This window comes from Coturnix japonica, chromosome 19 (genome assembly GCF_054131305.1).
Source record: "Coturnix japonica strain WE chromosome 19, WE-NBRP24, whole genome shotgun sequence".
In the NCBI taxonomy this organism is placed as follows: Eukaryota; Metazoa; Chordata; class Aves; order Galliformes; family Phasianidae; genus Coturnix; species Coturnix japonica.
Genome location: NC_140681.1, coordinates 7,266,838 through 7,282,378, shown reverse-complemented (window position 1 = coordinate 7,282,378; position 15,541 = coordinate 7,266,838). Strand labels below are relative to the sequence as shown.

The following is a 15,541-nucleotide window of genomic DNA, read 5'->3' as shown; positions in this document are numbered from 1 at the left end:
AATAATCAACTCCTGCAAGGAGAGAAAAAGAAATATATCCTGGATATTCAAGGCTACTGTATGAAATGCATGTTTGTACGATTCTGAAGCATTAACATGACATTATAATGTGCCCGTGGCTCTTTCCTACATGCTCTCCCTTTTGTGCAGCCACTGCAGATGAATACCTCCCAAGACCTCACAACAAGGCTTCATGTCTTTTATAAACGCATCATTTGTAACTTTATCTTACATTCCTCACAATATCTATTCATTATCAGTTAATTAAAGAGGAAAATGCGTTGCAATGCAACCATGTCCAGAACTGGCAAAGAGAAGCCAATGTTTAAAACAGCATTGTTTCAATAGCTGCATATCCATTCAGTGCCTGAAGCACATTAAACTGGGTTTTGCCAGTTGTAAGGACATATCGTGTTCCTTGTTAACTTATATTTCATATGAGAACATCACTCTAGAGCTTCAGTGAAATTGGAAACACAAAAAATAAAAATCAATGCATCTTATCAGAATTTGTGTGTTTTTAACAAGACTAAAACACAATTTCAGAAAATGCACCATATGCATTACAACCACACTGAATTTAACAGACACTATCAGCATCCAAGTAGTTTAATTTAGGATTCCTACTTAGAACATCTTCAGGTTTCAAAGGAAGTAGTCCCGTAATATGCTAACATGGTTTTGGCTGTGACTACAAGCCTAGAAATAAGGAGTGCCTTTGCTTAAGTAGAACTGATTACTCTGCCACACAAAGTCCTCACAATCATAAAGTAACAAAAATGCTGTTGTAGAGATATATGGGAAACAGTGAATACCACATATGGACTAATAAAGCACTAATAGCTTGCTTTGGAAAAATACTGCATATGCTTTTTTCTACTAAAGCACTATCATTTCCTAGAACTTCAGGGTTGAAAGAAACGCAGTTGTGCAGCCCCTTGGTATAAGAGTATACTCATTTATAGAAGCTTTATGCCCTCACATTAGAACCAGAAGTTCATTTAAATAAATCATTCTCTTGTCTATAACCAAATACTTGCTTCTCAGATAAACACAGCAGGAAAAAAAAAATAATCAAAAACAACAGAGCAGACATCTGCCCATTCTGTGTGAGCCTCTTTGTGAATGAGGAATTGTGTTTTACCCCTTTTAATATTTTTGTTTCTAACAAACAGCACTTCATACTTCAGCTTTATGCAAAATCTAAAGCAATTAACAGCAAAAGATCTTCAGCATCAGTAGACTCAGAATCAATTTCCAAACTGTAAGCCCAGCATGGAAGTAATGCAGGAGCAGAATAAATACCTTAAAGCCAGGTGCAGGCAAGCAGAATATCAATTGTGCATAATTAATCAGTACCAAGGCCAATGAGGATTACCCTTCTGTGCAGGTAAGAAAGCATCAGATTCATTCTGATATTCACACACACTTCTAAAATGAAACTTCTGCTTCAATTTGCTCTCAGTTTCCTTCAGAGAAGAATTTTAAAGCATTGTACTAAGTCTGGAAATGAATTTCTGTTAGCAAAATCCTGGACAGCACCTGACTTCTTTCTAATTAGCTCAGGGAAAAGCCAGGTGAGATTTTGCTAGTCCAACCTGAACATACAACAGATGCTGCCTTTCTTGGATGATAAAAAGCAAGTGGTGAAGATTTCCTGCTTTTATTTCTGCACTGGGCTTATCCATTCAGATGTTTCACATTTAATAGCTTTGCCCCTTCCATTTATATTCTAGTTGAACACCCAAATTCTCGATATTTATTTAAAAAAGGGAGTAAGAACATCAGGTTCCACAATAAGAATCTCCAAGACAGGATGAGACATAAGTATTCAAACGTAATAAGATGTTTAACTGCTAACTGGATATGCTTGATGTCCCATAAACTTTAGGGACATGTCACAGAAAAGACACAGTCATGTTCTCTAAAAGGACAGGGCAGATGAAGAAGCTGAAGCCATTAGTCATTTCACAGCTTGTTTGGGTAGGCTTTGGCCTTTCAGGATACTTAGCTAAAGAATTTCATGACATGGCAATACATAAGTGAAAAGGGCACAATAATTAGTTTGAGGCACGAAAGGAATTTGATTTTATAATGCCAATTTTTTGAGCGCATAACGCATAATTAAAGGAGCTTGAAAATTCACTTGATAAAACCACAAAACTGTCTTTGGAGATGGTATGAAAAATTTCCTCAAAGTTTTTGCTGAGTAAGACAGAAGTCAAAGTGCCCAAGTCACCTTTCAATAATAGAAGTGCTTTACAGTCTCTAATACAAAGGCTTCCACTTCTCCTCCTGCAGCAGCAGTCATTAGCCAGTACATACTAATGATTTTTATCTTCAGCCATGGCTGACCAGCCTGGGTGTGACAAAGCCCAGCTCTGGGCACACACCCAGCTGGCATTCTTGAATCACAGTAGCTCTTGTCCCCTTTTCAACTTTGCTGGCAAAGCATCAGCACAGATTCTAGGGATGAATTAATGTACTGTATAAATATATGCTGTGGAATCTTCCCTTGGGAAAAGAAACTGTGTTCACAGAGAAGTGTCATTCTAATTTTAAGTTCCATTCACACAGGAAGCCATATTTAGTTGCATCTTAAGACATTTATGTGCAGTTACTCCATATAGTTTTCAGAAGGACTTTCACTAGGGTTGAATTCCAAATATCACCAGAAAAGAATACAGCATGCACTTGCTTTCAGATATTAAAATGTACTTCAAGTTTACAAGTTCTGTAATGTAGAGAGTCAAGAGCTGCATAAAAGGTACCCCTGCAAAAAAGAATATTTCATAATATAAAATAATCTTATTTAAGGACACAGAGCCAGGAGATCTTTATCCAGACTGCCAGAGGTAAGTCTGGAAAGACTGACAACTTCAACATGAAAATTAATTGAACTTCAAGACAAGGTAGCCAATGTTTTCCCTGATAAAGAACATGAAATTAAAATTGTCCTTCAAGATAGATCAGTCTCTACACTTTGTAAAGCCTTTGGTACCTATTGCAAAATTCCCCGGGGCAGGTAATTTGATAGAAGACAATAAAGGTAATTCTCAAGTGCCTGTGCCTAAAAAAAACTGGACTAGTCATTTTTGTGGTGATTCTAAAGTTACCAGTACCCAGCATTGTCAAACATTCTTTTGTTTTTGAGATTTAGGGAAAGGCTTTGTCCTTGTTCCTGTGTTTAACTTTTCTTCAGTCTCAGTGAAATCAGCCACTTATTATGCTCACTTAGGCTTTCAAGAAGCAAATGAAGGCTACGTGGGTATTGGATAGAGTGCTGTAATTCAGATTACAGGGAGAGTTCCTGCTCCATTAGAGGATGCTGATGAAAGAGTTGTATGGTCCCTATAAGTCCTGGTTAAGTCTGTTCCTAATTATGAAGGAATTGCACAGACACTGTGGAATTCAACTAATCCTTTTTACTAAATAAATGCAAAATGCCAGGCTTAGATTCATGTACTCACTATCATAGCAGCAGGCATTTCAAATGCAAAAATACAGAAAATGTTGCAAGCTATGATCAAGTATTCTGGTCAGTTTTATTACTATCAATTGGATTTTCCCTAAAATCTATCCACAATTTGTACAGCGACCAGCACCAAAAACAAAGCTCTTTCTGGTTAACAGGAGATCAGGGGAAAAAGAAAATTGTATATGGTGATAAGACTTTTTGATCACAGAGAAACAGAGTGTTATTCCACTGCAAGGGTATTATTAATCTGCCTGTGATTTTATGATATTCAACCAGTGAGTTAAAGAAATATTAGAGATATTTATGAAAATATAAATCCAGAGGAAGATGTGCTTTATTTCAATTTTTGGATCGAGAATACATTCCTTTGCTGTGATTCAGTATTAGAAAGTCCTTATATCTTCCTTTTACTGTGACACACCCATTTCCATTTTTTAGGAGTTTTATCATTTGGGTTTTAATTTTCCAGTGTCTTCTATTGCATTTCTGACACTGAACAATGGTGCAGCAGGAATATTCATAGTATCATACGTAAGAGGTAAACACATTTCTCCTTTCATACCAGTGATAGACTGTACTGATACTCTATATACTACAAAGGGAAAACAAAAGGATCACAGAAGGATCAGGAATCAGTCAAAGCATCTTTGCAAGGGTATTGTTACCCGACCCTTCTCCCTCCAGCAACCCACTTCTCATTATGTTCACTGAAAAATAATAAATACATATATTGAAAGCTGAAAGGATCCTCTCCGACTTTCTCTTCAACATAAGAAGATTAAAGATAGCTTTGCTATATATAAATAATGTTGCCATTGCTCTCGTGGGAGAAGCACACACAACAACGTTGAAAACTGCACTCAAGAAATTAAAAATATAATTCGTTGCACAATGCCTGCTTCCTTCAGGACAAGATGCCAGACTCCTAAGAGCAGAAGCACTCTCTCTGCTCTGCTGCTGAAGAATTGCTACTCCTAGAAGAATTCAGCTCTGTAAGATAAAGTGTTAAGACATTATTTCTGTAGTCTCTAGGGCTTGAAGTTTGAATATAATGTGAGCTGAATAAAATCATTTGCTTTTTATCAGTACAGTCCATGAACCACAGTTTGAGGCCAATATGTGACTCTAAGGAAAATGAGTTTGCTGCCACTCTCTAATCCCTGGATAAGATCGTAAACTCACTGCATATCACTCAGTACTGCTTACCAAGGAAGGACAGCCTTCATAGCGCTACTAATAAAAAACTGAATTGCATTCATTTGCTCCTCAAAGACAATAGCTTTTGCAGATTCAAATGAGGTACCCAAATGCATATAGAGAAGGTACAGCGTACAGTGTAGCCAAAATAAAACAATAACATCATTTGCACATTAACGTTTGATTTCTGGAAAACCGGAGGGAAATCTGCTTTCAAAAAACAGGAAACTTCCTTCTGCACATATTTTGTGTCTCAAGCATGCACACAAATTTTTACAACCAGCAATTCTAGGTCAAACTCATGCTCTGTTGTAGCTGTAATTCCTGAAGAAACACAGGACTGCCTCCTGATTAAGAATATTGTAATAACATGTTTACTTGAGATTTATTCATTTTATTCACGTGGAAATATTATATAAATAGATTTGGATCCCAAAGACATAACTCAAGCAACAAGAAATAACACCAAAGCATTATCCTCAGGCATGGCAGTAGAGCACAAACTCCAGGGACTAAGGAATATTTCCTTTCATATGCAAATCTACTCACATCAGGTAGAGTCATGTCATCTGGTGTGATAACCCTCCTTCTACCTCCAGTAGTAAACAGGTAATTATCATGCATTATTTTTTGAACATTTTAAGTTTATATTCATAAGGATAAGCAAGGAATGTGCTGACAAATAACACTGGAAATATCAACAAAACTATCATTAATTCCTAGCCATTTTGAATGAGACCCAAACAATAAATGATGAAGTGTAACTTCAGTACTTTCTCTACAAACAAAAAGGTTGTGATGTGTGGAACACAGCGATTCTGCCACAGCAAAACTGCACTGGTAGACAGGCAAAGGTTTGAATCCTTTTCCCAGACAAGACAAATAACAATCATTGACCAGAATCATCACATGGTAATCTGGGACTGTTCAATACCTAAAATAAAGTTATTGCAGTGAAGTTAAAACAAAATTGTTTTGAAAAGAAATCTTTCTCTGCTCTGAAATGATTCATTTACAGGTACATGCCCAGAGTGTATTGAAGCTTAAAATTACAACAGAAATTCAAGGAGACTGCTATGTACTGGAGATACATAGAATCCTATAGGTTTTTACTGTAACTGATTAAATGGGTTTCAAGACTAATAGTTGGTTTGATGTACACAGAGTCAAATCCATTGAAAACCCAAACATACCATGCTTGAAACAAAAATGTATTTCAGTGACAACCTAGGACAAATATGAAGAGAACCCTTCAGTAGAAGAGACTACAGCAAAACATAAGGGACGCTGAGTAACTGTAAAACACCTCAGGAAAAGAATTTAACACATTATCACTATAAATTTATGAGAAGAGTTCAATTTACTACTAGGAATGACAAAACAGAGAATTTATCAGAGTTCTGAAGAGAGCAGAACGATTCATCTGTCATTCTCTGCAACTATTGTTAACAATCTGAAGCCACAAGGATAAACTGGAAGTTCTCTCTCGATAAGGGTTAGGAGCTTACCTAACTATGAATGATTATGCCTCAGATCAGACATCACAACCATGGTAAAAGCTAAGATATTTAATATAAATGGCCTCTGTGGATGTCCTATTTGATTTGCATATTTAAAAAACTATTCTTAACTCTTCTGGCATTTATTCATAAACCTTCAAGTTTAACAAGATGCCCTCTAAAGCCATTGCAGTACTCCCACCTACAAAAAACAAACACTTGATTGCATCATTCTAAACAGATGTAAACAACATAAAAACATTTCTCTAAGGAATCAGAAACTGTAGAATGAACCCCATCAATAAGAGGATACATATCAAATTCATCCTTTAACCAAACAGAAATGAACCTCATGAACCTTGACAATCTCTTTGTATACAGCTCTTACAAAGCACACATCAAGCTATGAACTGCAAGATACGACTGAATAGAATGAAGTTCTTTCAGTGCCTAGAGCCAGCTATTACTTTTTTTGCCCTCTGTATTCCTGATCCTGTCGCTGTCAGATAAGCAAATTAATTTTGTCACAATTGCAAAGTAAAAAATGTGTAATTAGCTTTCCAGTACACCAAATTGCCTCTAGCCCACATACCAGCTTCAGAGCTGGAAATATTCAGCATATAAATCATGTTTTTGATACCAACTATGGACCATCCCTATGATGAAGTTGCTACTTAATTATTTCCTAATAATGGGAAAAAAGCTGGGTCATAGTTTGGAAGACAGAATCCTTGTAAACTACAGCTGTGATGGGGAAATGTGGGAAAGGTGACTTCCCCTTGACACAGCCAGCAACTCTTCTGTAAATAAGGAACAGTAAAAAATCCTGGTAAGTCAAAGAAATGAAATGCCCTCAACTCTTTTCTCATAATGGTGGGTCATCCTGTTCAAACTGAACTATATTTTGCCTAGATAGAAGTTGCAATATATTCAGTCCATGAGTTTGATGGCTTAGGCCCCTGCTGCTCCATAACAATATGTTAAAAGCAAATTAGTAGACATACCACAGTGACAATTGTCTACTCATTACCAAAGGTTGCAATTTTACCAGGGAAGACAACCACTCAAGCAGCATTCCTCATACTGGATGACTGAGAACCACAGCAGCACAGTGCTCTCGTAGATCTTCAAATTAGCACACATTTTTGTCATGTGAGGGTTCTACATCTGTTTAAATGTTGTAAACATTTATGAATATTAATCACCATTTGTTCCAGAAGGGCTGTAAATCAGTTAATTAGGAACCTGTCATCATATTTATATTGTTTAATGGAAAACCCAAACCAGAGCAGAATATGAAATTTAGCTGGTTTAGTCTTCAATTACTATTTTATAAATAAATAGCTTGGTATACTTATACCAGAACCTTCAAAAAAAAATACAAAAACAAAAAACATGGTGATTTATTTTTTTATTTTTTATTTTTATTTTTTATTTTTTGCTGATCACATTGTGGCCTAATAAATACATCCAAAAACTGAAAAATATGATGACAACATTCCATTAGCAAATATGATTAGGTAAAGCGCAGATCACCTGGACCAGTCTTAGACTCTCAGCACAATGGAGGTGCTGAATACAAAAGTTTGAGAATGAATGCTTGAAATCAGCAATAAAAATAAATTACCCATAAAAAATGATATATTGACAAATAATAAAGGTTTAACTCGCAAATATTTAACATTAGAACTTCCTTTCTTGTCTCTTCTTTCAATATTTCTTAAGCTAATCATTTCAGCGTTTTATGAATAGAAATTGCTTTTTCTCCATACTTGGTTAATTCTGTCTCAAGACAATGAAGTCGCTTCACTGATTTGCATCGATTACACTTTGGATCATTCCTATACTCTAGCCAACAATAATTATTTACATCCTTTCCTCTTAATTTTCGGAAAAAAAAAAACAACCCAGCATCTACAAATCGGTGGCATAACAAAAAAAGTCTCTGATCCTTTCATATATGTTAGTGTTATGAAGACCTGCAGAAAACTTCAGCAATAACCAAATACATAAATGTTCTAAGATATAGAACACATAACTATGCACCAGATTCTTCCTACACTCTACTATTTCTCATGGAAGAAAGCGCAATCAATGCATGCAAAGAAATTAACAGTGTCTTTCCCAAATAACAGACTCAGACATTTAGCACAGACTCAGTTACGTTATTTCAGTGTACAGAAGAAAACAGCCTACATGATGATGCATGCTTGTAACTGTTTAACTTTTCAAAGAAAACCTTTAATATGGAGAACACTTAAGGAGACAAAGTAAGAAATACACTTCACCTACACTGGGAAGATTGAGGACTAACTTTTTGATTGATTACTATTCAATCAATTTCCATTGATTTTCAGTTAAAATTTACATGCTTTCAATTTCAACATTATCAGAAAAGCCTCCTAAAGCTTCCACACAGCTGACAGTTAACAGTCAACTACCTAAAATCTTAGACACCACATTCTGAGAAGTGTCTGCATGCAGATTTTACATCACTTTTTCACTTCCATGCACATGAAATAAAACAGGGCATGTAAATGAAGAGAGCTTAATTCACTCTCTCATATTAAACCATTTGCTATGACTATTATGACTCTTATGACTCGCATACAACAGCAAACAATCTTTGGGGTGTTTCCTCATGAGCTAAAGGTCAGTTGAAGCTAATCATTGCTATGTCTTCATTGGCCCTCATGTCTGCTCACCGGCCATCAGTTCCCAGGAAATGCCTGGCTCTTGAAATCATTATTGTCTAATTGAAAGGATAGCAACTAACACAGTAGTAAACATACACCCTTATACTGGGAATGTATGAAGTACAGGCTCCCATTGAGGAACTCTTTTCTTCCATTCTCTTAGGTGAAGGGCTGAAAATGACCAGGGAGGAGAAATAAATCTGACAATACAAAGGCTCCAGAAACAAATGAGCAGTTTAAAAGCAAAACCCCCCCCACAAATACCAAAAGGTTTTGTTTTTCTTCCTTTTTTTTTTTTTTTTTAAATCATTACTCATCCTGACAAGAATCCTAATTAAAATTTTACACAGTGTGTCTTTTAATTAGCCATGGCTGGAGTGGTGAAAGCTATCAATATTTAGCAGGATAATTGTATGAAATGACTTTTCAAAAATGAACAGCGGGCATGAATCCACCCAACAGCAGGGGGTTATTCAGACACACACTGTGCAAGATGGGGTGCCTCAGATCATGTGTGAGAGATAATAATGCACACAGGGAGTGACACATGCTGCCATATTTTGTGCTTCATTGGTTTTCCGCAAACAGCATTTGGCTCTTGTTGCACTCAGGACATCAGGGTTCACACAAGCTATAAGCTGGTGATTTTAACCTTTATGTTCATTTATTTTATCTTATATACAATGGTATGTTTAATAACAATTCAAAAGACAGAGACACAGCTCTGTGTACTACCTAGTTTGATTATACATTGCAGAGACCAGAACAAGATTTATTCTTTTGTTATTGATTAAAAAAGAATAAAGCTCTGCCCATCATGTCAAAACACAAAGCAGTAAATTTTCTGCATGCATAGAGTAAATGTACTCAGTTGTATTTTTCAACAGGTTTTTAACAATTAACTTTTGCCCCAAACACACACAGGAGATAGGTCAGGCAAGTCACAGTTAGGTTCTTGCTTTGGCACTGCCAAAAGAAGTGAAAAAAACCTGCTAATGTTTTGCATACACACTAAAAAAAAATGTTCAGCAAAACCATGGAAAATGGTGTCCCAAAGCTTTTATTCACAGAGCAAGCAGTTGGTATAATAAAACCCTTGAGAAACTATGTGTTCCAGAGTAAGAACACAAATCCCAATGCACAATTCCCTAACACAGAGAACCAGATGTAAAACCCAAATGAGAGTAATAGCCTGCACATTAAGGTTTAATGTAAGCAAGAACAACTGAGTCAGCTCAGCTGGACTTAAATTTTGGGTAGCACTGTGTGGACTCAGGAGCTGGACTGAATGATCCTTGTGAGTCCATTCCAGCTCACGATATTCTATGATTCTATGGTTCCATGCATACAGCTGTTGAATATAAATGAGCATATTTCTATCAGTAGGCTACAGAAAGGCTCTTACTTTCCCATCACACGAAGATTCCCTTAATCCCAGGAGATCCCTGGGATGCGTGTGTCCAAAATTCTTAATAATACTAGAAATAAATGTGAAGGGACAAACTGGTTCTGGAATACCTGCTCATCACTAAGGTAGCAGATGGACCCAAAGCTACACTGATCCTAGGTGAAATCATAGCACCTGTATTATTTCAACAAAACAATGGTACAGATCCTTAAAACACAGAAGTGGAGCATACCTTTAGCTTTTTTCTTTCATAATGCAAGATGAGCAGCATCAGCCTGTGCTCAACACATTATTTCAGCAGAAATATGCAGTATGGCATATGCAGCACCAACTGCATCCTAATTTTCCCAATAAATCTTTACAGACAAATCAGCAATAAAACCCAGAGACCAAGACATATAGCTGCATTTTATGTCATCTCAATGTACTGCATACCAGCAACATGACAATTATAAAGCTTCTAATCAAATCAGATTGTCAGAAACAGAGGAGGTCTACAAAGTGAGACCAATAGGAAAGACTTATCTTCATTTTATTATTATATATATATATTTACAACTTAACACAGGTGTAAAGCACTAAGGTTGACAGCACAACAGCCATTTGCACTGCTATACCAATGATGCATCACCCCTTCAGAAGCTCTGATCTAAAACTCAGCAAAGCTACAGGAGTCCCTCCACGGAGTTTAGTGACTACTAGAATGGGCTCCCAAATTAAGACTGTAAGCAGGCCTGGGAATCTAAGATGTTGTTCTCAGCGCTTCAAGAAATTTGAGTGATTTTAGCCAGTTAGTTTCACCATTCTGTGGCTCAGTTTCAGCTTACACTTGAAAACTCCAGTAGTTTTTTCAATCACCATTGACTAACAGTTATAAGTCCCTCAAGACCCTAGGAAGCGGTATGCTGGTGGGAAGTATTTGGAACCTGAAACTTGTTATCATGTACAAGGTTGGCACTTAACAGTTAAACTGGAAAGAAGAGAGGCACAAAACACCCATGGAAGTAAAAGCAACACAAAGCACCCCAAAGTTAAAAAAAAAAAATCACCAAATAAAGCTAAAATCTAAGACAACTAATTTACTCAAGTACTTTAAAACTATTTTATATAAATAACAGAATTTACATTTTACTGCAGATGAGTTGGAATTTGTTGTGTCAAAAAAAAACAACAAAAAAGAGACTTAGGAACTTCGGGTATTTCAGTTAATTGTCCAAGTTATATAGTATAGTATTTCAATGAAAGCTATTCCTTTTACCTTTATAAGGCATTGATCAATTCTTAAGTTTAACCAAAGAACTAAATTTGAGTGTTTGTTTTATGTTGGTGACATCACTTCCAGAAAAACAGAGCCCTTCAAAGCAAGATTAAATTACAACTTTCCAGTTTGAAGACCATCTAACTTAAGGTGACAAAATCTGAAGTTATGAAGCACAACAAGCCACCTAGAATCATAGAATGGTTTGGGATGGGAGGGACTTTAAAGATCATCTAATTCCCACCCTCTGCCATGGGTTATGCAAAACCTCATCATCCCAAACTGCCCTCAAACACTTCCAGGAATGGGCCTTCCACAGTTTCTCTGGAAAGCTGGTTCCAGTGCCTCACCACTCTCACAGTAAAGATTTTCTTCCTAATACCTAATCTAAGTTTACGGTCTTTTAGTTTAAAGCTACTATCCCTTGCCATATTGCCACATTCCCAACAAGTGCCTCTCTAGCTTTTCTGCAGAACCCCTTGAGGTACTGGAAGGATGCTTAAAGTCTCTCTGGAACCTTCTTTTCTCCAGAAAAAGCATCAGCTCTCTCAGTCTGTCTTCACAGGAGAGATGATCCAGGACTCAAAGAGCTATATGGACTAGCTGATAATAAAGATTTGAAGTGCTGGCTTAGAAGTAGAATTGTGGTTGGAGCACTGGTGTCATGGACCTGCTCATTCAGTTAACATAAATTAGCAAAAGAATGAAGTTCCATCAGTATGTTACATATGCCAAGGGACACAGCCTATGCTTTAGTACTGGTTGCAAACTTTCATCCCCTGGAGCTCATACAAGTCATCACCCTGACTCTTCCATCTCCCACAAAAATAAATTAGAAAAATAATTACATGCAATAATCTATCTAGAGCCAGCAGCTGGACTGGGTGAGTAACCCCAGAGACAGTTACACATTTGCATCATTCACAATATATCAATCTTGCTGCCAGTAAAAGTAAATGCTTAAGAATTAACCCGGGAATTGAAAAAGGCACCTTACCCTTCACATACTTGAAAGCTGCGTCATGTAGCCAGTCTTACAAAAGATACAATAACTGAAGGAACATCTGAATTAAACATGGAAATAGTGTTGCACCCTATTTACCACTAACAGGAGAGCCCATCATAACCAAATGCATTAGATCTCTTGTATCTTTGAAATCTAGAAGCAGATTTTACTGCATGCTCTGTGACTCAAACCCATTTTATTACAGGCTGAATCACTACTAAGAAAGAACTAAATTACAGACTATTATTACCAGCTGGATATGTCAAACTCAAATTTCTGATAACATGAATTTTTCAATTTGACTAATACTCCAGGATTATATCAGTTTTCATCATAATCCATTACTTCAAAACACAGTAAGTAACTTGCAAATCTTTCCATCAAAAGGCTCAGGGTGTGCAGGAACAATTCATGGTACTGTTAGCAATCATCAAGGAAGAATCTAGATCTAATTTTAGAATATTCTAAAGTCTCAAGGGCATCACAAGAGAAGCCAAGACAATCACAGCATCGGCAAAGCAGAGCAGTGAAAAAAAAACAGAAAAATGTAACTGCTAAACATTATTGGAGATGTTCCTAAATGAATACTTATTTTCCAACACTGAGTAATAAGAGCTGGACTGCAGTTTGCAAAAACTCTGTAGTATATCTGCTACTAGCAATTTTGACACCCCAAGGTAATGGCCTAAGTTAAGGCAAGTATTATGAAATTAAAACACTCACATCGGTGACTGCAAAGTGCACTTTACCAGTACGCGTACTAACTATTCCAGTCCAATCATACATACACATTTCCCATACACCTTCAAAAGTGCGCATGTACCATTCCACAGAAAAAAAGCCAAACCAAAAAGTTATCTATTAAACATGCTCTGCATATCTGATGCAGATGGCTTTCAGTTTCACAACAAACAATCAGTTCAAGCCAAATTTGTCAGAAGTATGTTTCTCCTTGTAAGTCTATCTAGTAAGCCTGGTCCTAGATGAAATAAATCCAGTCTCATTTACAACTTTGTATCAGAAAGATCTGAATTCCAAGTTTCATTTCACCAAAGACTTAGTTAAAGCCTGGTGGCTTTCCTAGAATTTTAACCTGCAAAATGGTTATTCAAAGCAGAAAGCAAAACTTACACTATAAGAAAAAAAAGTGGATATGCTCCTAGTTTCCAAGTTCTGACAGTCAACCAAGAAGATGAAATCCACTGCAGCAATACTCTGCCCAGAAATAAATTCACCCTCTTACGACTAAGAAAAATGATAACAAGAAAAAGGTGAGATCCTTTTAGTTCATTTTACCATATTTACCTTTTTTTTTTTTTTTTTTTTTTGGTGATAGCAATACTATCACTAAAACTGTACAATTTCAAATTCAGTGGAAAAAGAGCACTACCCATTGCTTCCAACATATTTATCTGGAGAACAAAAATAACCTCTGCTAGCTGGGTGTGAATACTGCAGATGCTTCAGTAACATTTGATGCTATTTCTTTAGGACTTGCCTATAGAAATCCAAAACAACAGTCAAGGACACAATGCAATGAATCATCTTTTGGCTACTTCTGGTAGTTAATACTCTATATTCATTATCAGACATGCTTTACTTGCTTCCCAAATGATGCCATCTATTCTGTCTCTATAGTTCATTTCTGTTTAGGTACACCCATTGAAACACTTGCAGTGAAGTGGACAGAGCCACTACCATATTTCACACACATTTCACTTCTATCAATTGCACCATGCCAAGCTTTTTGTGTTTGTAATTTCAACACCATAGAGCAATTGTCTAAGTCAATAACCTCCTGCACAGTGACTCAGACATGAAATAATATTATGGGTTGTCATGCACTTGCAGAGCTGTAGCACTGACCCTGCACGTATTTTTAACCCAGAACAAATGTGAGGCAATTTAGACTTGGTTTAGCATGAAATGAAAGAATTAAGAAAAACCTGTGTGACTTTGAGATCGTTGTTGGCTGAGAGAATGCAAATGGATAATTACAGCTATTCAGCTGATGGTAGATAGCTGCATCTTGCTCTTGTGCTTTAGATCTCAGCCAAACCACTTCCATACTCCACACATTCATAGCACCATGTAATATTTCTAGCTCAGCTAAATATTAGAGATAAACTCAAGCTGCTATCAAGTTATCTTCCATGGGCCCAGAAAAGCCTGCACAATGAACAGTGCCTCGGGAGGTGCTGAGAATGAAAACCTGAAGAAGGTCATTGCAGTTTTACATATATCTTTTAAACTCATGTCCATCAACAGCTCCTGTGTTGATTACCAAAAGAGCATGTATATATTCATTAAAGCAGAAGAGCACATAAAATTCTTCCTGCACCAAGCTTGGAACAACCAAGACAATCTAAGGCCAGACCTCTCAATAGGTGTGAAATGCCCAGTCCTACAGGCAGGAGGCATGACCACCTCCTGCCATAGCCATGTAGCAGCCACGCTGTCAGCTCTGGTTAGGTGCAGGAGGACAGAGTCTTTGACCTTCTGCTGGATGAGGCAGGTGTCATTTCCATTCTACCAGCCATACACTGAGTAGTCTGCACAGCCCAGTCACTGCCAGATCAGGTGCTGTTTAAACTGCATATTGTCAAAAGCTGCTCAAATTAATTTATTATTTTTTTTTTTTAAGTCAAAGAAGCTTGTGATAACTTTTCCAGAAGATTCTTAAACATAGGAAGTGGGCTGGTTTTCTTATGATTTGTTGTTCTGAAAATGTTAAGAGCATAAAAAACAAAACAAACAAAAAAAAAACCAACAACAAACCCTGAAGCATTAAAAGCCAGTTAACTTCAGAGTAGTTAAATAATGCAGTTCAGTCACTCTTTCTTTCCCTTATATCATCAGGTCATCAAAACTTGAGTAAACACCTCTAGAACTTCTTTTCTGAATCCCCATTCATCAGGCCCTGCCTTCTAGATCGGGTAATATAAAGCTCAGATGCCACAAGTTGCAAGAAAGGCCATTTCAGTCAGACATTAAAAATT

The 15,541-nt window shown here is 36.8% G+C and overlaps 1 long non-coding RNA gene across 3 annotated transcripts in view; it reads right to left on the bottom strand.

The window, feature by feature from the left end:
• The window catches only part of LOC146757842 (uncharacterized), a 249,532-nt gene that overhangs the window by 216,682 nt on the left and 17,309 nt on the right, over window positions 1-15,541 (bottom strand). The gene's annotated exons all lie outside the window — the stretch shown is intronic.